The sequence below is a fragment of the Haliotis asinina genome, chromosome 7, assembly GCF_037392515.1.
Source record: "Haliotis asinina isolate JCU_RB_2024 chromosome 7, JCU_Hal_asi_v2, whole genome shotgun sequence".
NCBI lineage: Eukaryota > Metazoa > Mollusca > Gastropoda > Lepetellida > Haliotidae > Haliotis > Haliotis asinina.
This window is the reverse complement of record NC_090286.1, coordinates 45,528,513-45,535,530: the sequence shown is the minus strand read 5'-3', so window position 1 is coordinate 45,535,530 and position 7,018 is coordinate 45,528,513.

The following is a 7,018-nucleotide window of genomic DNA, read 5'->3' as shown; positions in this document are numbered from 1 at the left end:
GGGATGGCCATCCAGCTACACAGCAAAGTCACTCATGTAGAAAGTTAGACTTCCTATGCTTAAACCACTGTACAGGTGTGTAGATATCTTCCCCACGTCTGTTCCGCTCAGAGCCCTCGGTTCTAAGACCAAACACGGTCGATTTTATCCCCAAATAACAGCAGGCAGACAAAAGCTCTCATTTGGTGTGGCCGCACAGTTACGGTACAAGAACATCAATGGGGATTCTTAGCATGAGTAGCCACATTCACCGCTTTCACATTAACATGTTACACAAAGGGAGGCAACTGCTGACACGTTAAATGCGTCACATTATGTATTACAGCGGTAAGCCCCCGGTCAAGAGAACCAATCAATGCAGCTCTTTGAAACCTTAGCAAATACCTACACATTGAAGAACAGTGTATACCACGTAAATATGAACTCATAACTTAGCATGGAATGTAGACACTGTGTATTCGGACAGCGTCTTATTGTGAAGATGGAGCGTGGGTTGTGTACTTACAGCGTTTATAAATGAGAAGCTAGGATAACATTCCTGGATATAAGAAAATGTGTTCTCTGGGAAAGAAGCAAGTCTGCCACCTGGAACTACATTTCAAATCTGCTACCTTATTTTTTTAATAATAGCGACAATCACTTGACGCATGTGATGTATGTTATTCACATACTGACGAAGACGAGAAGCCAAAACATATTTCACTAAATTTGAATCAACATGATGTTGGCATTTGAATCGCAGATTTTAACATTCTATACTGGCACAGTAAATATATATAGCGTAAAGTGCCTCAATTGTTTAACTGAATAATACTGTCCTTTTGGAACTTTTATAATTGAACGAATCGAGAATATTTTAAAGGTACTTGAAGACGGTAGGACGGTAACTTGACGTTAAAATATGTATCCAAACCTAGTGAATACGGACGGTACTGTTCATTTTGAGTGAGTGAATGAGCGAGTGGGTTTGTGAGTATGCTTTTACGCGACATTATATTCCGGCAAAGGTGGAATAGTAGTAGCAATGGTAGACTGAACATCATGAACACGGGCTTGTAGGAGGCCACAGATGGGTCATGCTCGCTGATTTGGTTTCTGCACGTAATCGAATGTATAGATGTCCGTGAAATCACGGAATTGTCTGGTCCATACGCAGTTACTTTCAGACCCCGCTACATGTCTAAAATGCTGGAGAGCGACATAAAGCAACAAAAAGTAACTGCGTCTGGTATTTCCCGAGGTAACCGACTGACGTATATATATTTTGAGACAAACAACAGTAACGGGTATTGGGAATTGCCTGTTGCTGGTGTGACTAATGAGGATTAGGTGATTCCAAGTGGCCTGACTGTACTAATGTTCGCTCCATCAACCACTAGTTTACCGGACACTGACTTGATTATTTACGATAAAACCCCATCCGTGATATAGCAGAAATATTGTTCACTGGCGTTTGAGAAACCACAAGCGTACCTGCATTTTCACAAATACAAACGACAAAACCGACGTGCAATTATCAAAAGCATGTGATATTGACTAACTATCAAATACCACGTGTGAACTAATATCTGAGCGTATTTTGTACCTATCAGTTAAAACACACGTAAAGGTAAGTCAATGTTCACAGGATACACCAGTAATACGGAACGTGGTTATATTCCCAATCGAGAAATGTATCATTTGAGTCACTATTTGCCAACTCGTCCCTAATAAATGCCTTCCATGATCACAGAAGAGACTCACTCCCATGCTGATAGGTTGATGGGGCGCAACCAGTGGATGTGTTGACTTTTTATTATCCATCAGGACTAAGGTCTTCAGAACACGTCAATGCCAACTTGGGAGACTCACCTGGACACGTGTGAACGACCTATGTGATAGACTGTTGATCGTTGTTTAAATTAACGCCACACTCAGCAACATGACAGCTATATAAGGACGATCTGTAAATCATCGAGGCTGGACCAGACAATCCAATGATTAATATGATAAGTATCGATACGACAACGAACCTGACCATCTGATATTGCTAGTCGCTTCTTAAGCCAAGCGTGGGCTGCTAATTTAAAAGATTACATCTAATCCGGGGCTTCACAAGGTACAAGACTTAGTTTGGCTTCCGAAACACCAAATTTAACCCACATTTTAACGGGTCCTTCGTGATAGTGCAGAGTGAACTCATGGTGAGAGTGACAGATCCAACGTCTCTCTATTCGTACCTTGTGAACACAACCACTATTCACTATCGTTTCATATACACAGAGCAAGTGGGTGAGGTTTTCCGTCGCCTCGAAGATCATATTGTAGTGAAGGTATGTTATTCCATAGAGCAGCCTCGCCTGGCACGTAAACAAGTGCCATGGGCGACCTTATGGTTTTTGGATCTAAAAAAAATAACATGAACACGTGCTTAAGAAACTTGTATCAGATAGACCGGATACGAGATTCATAATGACACGTGTATCGGAACCATGAAACAATACGGTAGGACCTACACTGAACATGCATGAAGCAGAAAGATGTTCACGAAGGCCTTCTGTATAAAAGGAACAGCTATCCTCTGTAGGGTAAATATCTTAAAGCTCTGGGTGGGGAGACTGTTCCCCATGGGGCTGTATCCTATACACGATAATAACATGATGTAAAAGCTTGCTTTACAACCACGGTGAGGGGCTTATAATATCCGTTTTGCATAGGTTTATGACTTTCCGTTTGAGGATGAATAATTTGGATTGCGCAATAAACCTGGCGAACAGATTAGGATCTTGAAGCAAATATCATTTTCTGTTGTGTATGTCTTCATCATTACAAAATGTACCCGAAATAATGCCGATTGATTGTGAGAAACAATCAACATATTTACATATCAGAAAGACATAACAAATTAAGAGTCAACAAGCATAGACGTTTACAAGTAAATCATTTGACTAAAACTATACAGTAACTGTTCATTCAGAGTAAAATAAATAAAGAGAAATGTAATTTGTAAAAAAGAAACACCTGGAAGATCTATTCTGGGTAATCTTGCTAGCATTTACATTCTGTTTCTGTCTCAGGTGATCCGTCTGGTAACACAGACACGGATTTGTATTCATGGCTGAAGTAATTTACACTGTCACGCCCACGAGTGCACATCTATGTAGCCTTCAAGCAAATCTACAAAACGGAGGTTACATTTTAACATATTATGCACAGCGGTTTTGGAAGAAACGGAGGCTGTCAACATGGCTTGTATTGCACATGATCACTCCCACCCACGTCTGTGGCTGTTTGGTCCCACCCTTCCACATGCTCAGTCCCTATTCACGTGTCTGGGCATCGGGTGACAGAAGCAGGGTCACACCACCAATCCCGCCCCCTCACGGCCGAGAACAATGGAGCGATGGGCGTGACAAGTCCTCTGTATGACCTCAGAGCATTATGACGCAGTATATAGGACAAGTGAGGTACAATCGGCTCTCTTCGACACTTTCCGTAACCGCACAGACGAAACATAATTTCAAAGGAAATGGCCGGTCGTGTAGAGAACAGGGTGGGGTACGAATTAAGCAGTTAACATACAGCAAATTTACATGAGCTTGTAACAATCGATTTGCAATCGATACTCAATCTTGATTGTTGCTTTGAAACTGACCCATAGGTTAACGATATTCAGTTCTCTTTGTTGATGTTTTTTATCAATTTGAATCAATACACTTTGTTGTGACCGTGGTTTATCTCAAGTGGTTAAGGATATGTCCAGAAACCGTGATTCCCTCCCTGCAAAATATCGGATAGTAGCGTAACTTTGTGGTTAAAGCGTTCGCTCGTCACGCCGAACACCAGTTAGATTCCCCGCATGGGTAAAATGTGCTAAGCCCATTTCTGGTATCCCCGTTGTGCTACAGCCGGAATATTGGTAAAAGAAGCGTCAAACTAAATCGCTCCTGCAATATTTCAATATTGTATCGTGATAATTGGGAACCTGGTCAAAATGGCATGCCCAGCAAATTAGATCCATGTGGCTCCATCACCAGTGTCAGCTCGCTCACAGGATGTATGATAACCGAAGTTACACGGTATAGTTGTACTATTGCTCAATACGGCGTTAAAGAACGGACAGACAAACAAACCAAGGTTAGAAGGAGCCAGTGTCTTGTTTTACACAAGTACAAAGCGCAGATTCCGCGACTATCTAGGCTTTGGTCACACGACCTGGGGAGAGATCCCTTTTTAACTTATCTCGAGGTCTCGACTGTTTGGTTCGTGCGTTATGCATGGTCAACGCGTGTCTCACGGGAGTCTCCTTTCATGCGATGATAAGATACTTGCTGTCATCACGTATGAAATCCTGCACTATAATCTAGTATAGGCAGCTAGAAGAAATTAATACGTCCGTAACACATAGCAATGAAGCAACATTGTGAAAAAGGTTTGATTAGGTGGTATTGTTTATGTAAAATAAACAACTAAATCTTCCAGTATGAGCTCCAATTGTAGATGGTCGCGTCAGTCAGTATCTGTTTATGTCAATCTGTTTCCAGAATATCTGAAGCTATTGTTCTTTGAGGAGACCTGATCTGCGTATATCGGTACAATCGAAGGTTGTACATAGTATCTGGTGTTAGTGAGTCTACCTCCAACTGGTGCCTTTTAGTCAGTGCAAACACCTAGTTGCGGGTACAGCAACGTGCAGTAAACATGGTAAAAGTATTGTGACTATCTGTTCCAGTTCACCCAGCTGTGAATGGGTACCTCGTAAGGATGGGAAAGCCACATTAACTTGGTACGCCTGGTGGGCTGCAAAAGTTGTATGATCCCCAGGGAGTTGAGATTGAAAATGCTATGTGCCGTTGTCATGGACATGCAATGATCGAGGGAAAAACAAAGCGCCCTTGAGCAGTTGAACGAACTGGATATCGGCGCTATACAAATATCTGGTAGTATAGTTTAGTATATTATAGTTGAATATTGATATAGATTGTATAAAACCGGATACTGGGAACGCATTCCCTCTTGGAAATCAAACATCAAACATATATGGTTACATTTGACCTCTTACTAAAACACATTAGCTGGGTATCGTACAGCCACTTTTCCGAAACCTTGCAGGGTTACGAGTGGATGTCAATAAGTTTTGAGCCTTGCATAGAAAAACACAAAATACTGGTATGAACCACATTTATTTTTCAACATAGTCCCCTTGTGAGTCAGGGACACTTGTTCCATCTTTTCTGTCAGGCGCTGATGCCATCTCTGCACAAGGCGCCATTTTGGTCCTCAAACCAAGCCTCAGTAGCAGCAATAAGCTCATTATCATCCTGAAATCAACGACCACGAAAGTGTTTCTTGAGATTTGGGAACAGATGGTAATCACTTGGTGCCAGGTCTGGAGAGGAGGGGGGATGCGGCAAGATTTCGTACCCGCATTCCTGCACAGCAGCGGCTGCAACGCGAGAGGTGTGTACTGGAGCATTGTCTTGATGTAGAAGAATACCACGTCTGATCTTGCCCCGGCGCTTCTCCTTGATTGACTGTCGCACTTGCCTCAACAAGTTAGCGTAATATTCCCCATTCATTGTTCTTCCTTTTGGTAAGTAATCTATGTGGATGACACCTTTACTATCCCAGAAGACTGTCGCCATTACCTTCTGCACTGATCTGGAGGCTTTGAACTTTTTGGTCCTGGGAGAAGTGACATGTTTCCATTCCATGGATTCTTGTTAGCTCTCAGGATCATAGTGTTGGATCCAGGTTTCATCACAGGTTACTAGCCTAAAGTGAAAATCTTCTGGATTCTTGTTGTATCTGGTTAGCATGGAGTTGCTTATGGTGACCCTTGTTTGCTTCATTTCATCTGTAAGCATTCTTGGCACCCATCTTGCGCACACCTTAGACATGACGAGATGTTCATGAAGAATTGTCTCGATGGATCCGTGTGACATGCTTGTGGTCTCCTCTAACTCGTGGAGTGATTCGACGATTTTCCAGCACAAGTCTATACACTCTGTCAATGTTTTCCTGACTAGTGCTTGTTGTTGGGCGACCTGGACGGGGGTCATCTTCAAGATTTTCTCTATCATGCTTAAATTCATTGACCCATCGTTTGGTGGTAGCAGATGAAGGGGAAGACTTTCTTCAATGTTCTTCGCCGAGTTTCCTTCAAAGACTAAAAACTTAATTACTGCTATATACTCAATTTTAATGGGTGGTGGGGTGGTCTCTTTCTGTCAATGTGAGCTGTTCAATAACTAGTGAGAGCACGATACCAAAACTTATATATCACATCAGCTACACCCCAAGGTTCAATGTCGTACCATAGGCTGTGACACCTGGGTATGAAAAATGCTCAAGGCTCAAAACTTATTGACATCCCCTCGTAAGTCGCAGATTTTATGTGTGAACGGTGTGGGTGCATGACTGTTAATGTGTGTTCAAATCCCGTGTAAGACCCCTGCCACATACGTGTTAAACTAGTCAACGCACTGTTAATCATAGCTTTGCCCATATCAGACTTGTCCAGCTATCGGACTAACGAGATCGAAAATATAACGGTTTGGCCTCACTTCATACGTATACGTCTTAGGGCAAGCCTTAAACACAGTCATGACAATCATCTCATGGGGGAAATGAGGACTTATAAAGAACTGAACATTACATAATTATACTGAGCCAAATTTCACCTTTGTGGCAAACACTCCGTAAGTATGTTGATGCTGGAAGTGGCCGGTAAGTGGAGAAGTTCAGCAGATCAAAATGATCTTATTTAGATAAAAAAAATGTGTGGCGAGAAATTACCCTTATTAACGATTCGCAGAGCATGTACATGTAATGTAAATGTACGCCTAGCTTCGGGGAAATGGTGTCACCCGTAGTTAGATATTGAAGGCGGTGTCTGGTGAGCGACGTTACGCACGTTACTCAGTTCTTACGCCAACTGCGAACCGAGAACGTTTCCGACAGAGCAGGACAAACATTCACGTCAACACCTCGTGTCATCACTAAAGGAGAATGATTTCATTTCCGCCAATGGAATCTG